The sequence below is a fragment of the Myotis yumanensis genome, unplaced genomic scaffold (assembly GCF_028538775.1).
Source record: "Myotis yumanensis isolate MYYU_CA2020_CCGP unplaced genomic scaffold, mMyoYum1.0.hap1 SCAF_7, whole genome shotgun sequence".
NCBI classification, from domain to species: domain Eukaryota; kingdom Metazoa; phylum Chordata; class Mammalia; order Chiroptera; family Vespertilionidae; genus Myotis; species Myotis yumanensis.
Window position 1 is genome coordinate 56917057 of NW_027223758.1, and position 2783 is coordinate 56919839.

The 2783-nt window shown below is 43.4% G+C and overlaps 1 pseudogene; it reads right to left on the minus strand.

Annotated features, from left to right (window-relative positions):
* Positions 1-654: 654 nt before the first annotated feature.
* Positions 655-1616, minus strand: LOC139013492 (neurotrimin pseudogene; annotated as a pseudogene).
* Between the last annotated feature and the right edge of the window lie 1167 nt (positions 1617-2783).

Consider the following 2783-nt stretch of genomic DNA (forward strand, 5'->3'; position numbering starts at 1 on the left):
TTTAAAATTGAAGTAGAATAGACATATTCTTATATTTAAATTTTAACTTTCTTCCTCCATAGCATCTGGTTCTCAAAACTTTTTGGTTGATTGTGGTTTGATTTCCTGGTTCTTGCCGTCTCTGATTTTTTGTTTTTTGTTTAGGTTCCTTTTTATTGATTTGCTTTTTAAATTTGCGTTTCATAGCACACATGACAGTGGCACAGTCTACAGCGGGGGGGGGGGGGGGGGAACCCCGCGGCACATGGGGGCGCACGCCTCACTCTGTGTTCGCTTCTAGTGATGGATTGAATTTGGGGATGGCCGACTCCAGAATTTTCCTTGGCAGGGGCCCTGGAGTGGGCAGAGCAGCTGAGCCCTCGTTCACCCCGGAAACAATGCAGCTGGCGGGCGGGTATCCAAAGCCAGAGGCGCGCCCCTCCCATTTGGGAAAAGAAAGAAAACTCAGCTGTACCTGCATATCTGCCCGGCCTGCAAGGCGATCGATTTTTCGATTTCCTTTTGAAACGTGTTTTCCCAAAGTGTTCTTTGTTCCCCTCCCTCGAATTTGTGTCCCAATCGGCTGTGTCTCGGAATGGCGTCTGATTACATCTTAGTTGGAAAGGGGTTTGCTCTTGCTGTTGGAGGTGCCTTTGCTGGAGGGTTGGTGGTTGCAGTGGCGGCAGCTTCCCTGGTGGGAGCATGGCACTCACATCAAAACTGGCGCAGGAGGAAGACCAGGAGAGGTAGCAGCCAAAGGCAGCCTGCCCTCCTCGGCGTCCCGTTGCTCACCTCGCTGACAGCGCCTGGGCCTTGCAACAAAGTTGAGTTTGTAGGCTCATTTAGTTCAAAGAGTGTGATGCTGGCATTGGTGTGGCCGAGCCTGTTGGAGGCGACGCACGTGTAGTTCCCATAGTCGTGTTCTGAGACATTGAAGAAGATAAGCTTCGAGAGGAAGGGTCTGTTTTCCACTTTCACCCCCTTCTTTCCTTCAGCCAGCCTTTTGTCGTCCTTGTACCACTGGAATTCTGCGGAGGGGACTGCCGAGGCTTCACACTGCAGGGTCCCCTTCTGTCCCACGGGGACGCCTGTCCCCTTCGCTTCGGAGATGTACGGTGGATAGTTCACGGTGACCTTCACTCTCCGCACCACGGGTGCGGCCACGTCGTTGGAGGCGCTGCACTCGTAGTCCCCGGACTGCTCCCTCGTGATGCCCTGGATCTCCAAGTATTCGTCTTCACTCACAAAGCCCACGGCCCTCAGCTGCCTTCAATATCCAGCCATCAATCAAAACCTGTGGTCAGAGACATCACCCCTCGCGCCTTCCAGTCTTGCTGGTGCTGCCCGAGACAGGTACCGGGCTGAGCAGGTGCTACGCAGGGGCACGCAGCGGGAGAGAGGTGCGGGGCGTGGGCGACTGGGCGTCCCTCTCGCCATCTCTGATTTTATTGGGTATGAGCATTTCTTGTCATAGGGCCTTTGACTCAAACGTAGCCCAAAGAGATCATTACTAGTATTTATTCTGTGTTACCTTACCTCAATTTAATAAGATTCCTTAGACCCCTTCGTGAATAGTCACTGAGTGTACCTCCATGTGTTAGTGCAGTTACTGAAAGTTTGGCAGTGGACCAATACATTTCATCCTAAACTAGCCACTATGGTCAGCATTTGTATCTTAAAAGAATCACCAAAAGGTTAATCGGAAAATCAGCTTCAACCCTATTACCCACATAATCTTGTAGAATCTCTTTAAAAAAATAGTAAGTTTAAAGTATATATTGAGAAGAATAGCCATGGTAAGGACCACAACTTTTCTATAAGCAGTTCTCAAAGTGTTGTCCTTTTAGGGGATCCATGAGATCAGAACTATTTTCACATAATAATCCTGGAGTGTTATTTTTCTTCTTCATTCTCATTCCTTCATGAGTATACAGCAGTTTCCAGAGGCTGCATGATGTAACGATACCACTGCTGTACAGCTAATGGAACATGTGCTTGTGTAGTCTTGGTTTTGAAACTTTTTTCAGTTGTAGTTTCTAATATACTAAATAGCTATAGATATAATCTGTTGAAATAAAAGCACTTTGGGGTCTTCACTTATTTTTAAGAATGTAAAAGCATCATGAGACCCCTCCAAAATATTGAGAATTTCTGATATGGGTTTTTAAAACTCATGGCCTGCTACTTGCATTTATGATCTGAAAGATGAATTATTTTTCTCAATGTTTTATTTCTCAAAGTTTTCATTATTATTTAAACCAGTGAAAAGCTTCCTTGCAGTTTAGAAAATGTTCTCCCAAGGAAACACTAAGAAATCTTAAAGATGTGAAATTATATGAATTACATGGCATTTTGAAGAGTTATATAATGAAATAATTATATGGTAGCTTCAGATGCCAGACTCTACAATAATAACTACGTTTGCACACGGCCAGTACTTTACTTAAGCTGTTTGCTTCAATTTCCTCATCTTTAAGATGATGGCACTCAGTAAATATTAATAATTAGCCATGACCATTATTTCTACCCATTTGACTAATATTTAATGAGAGCTTAAATATAAAATTGGGATCAACATCTCTTTTGATGTTAGTTATTTTGGAAATAACAATGAAAGCCTAGGAGAAAATTTAACTTTATTTTTGTATATTTATTTACCTTACCAATTTGAGGAATATTTTTCATTTATTAAGTGGTTAGAATGAAACTTTGGGTCTTGCAATTGATCTCCAATTCTTAAGTTGGTTTAGTTGGAGATAGAATAAAACCAATATTTAAAAGAGATAGGAATAATAAATATTTGA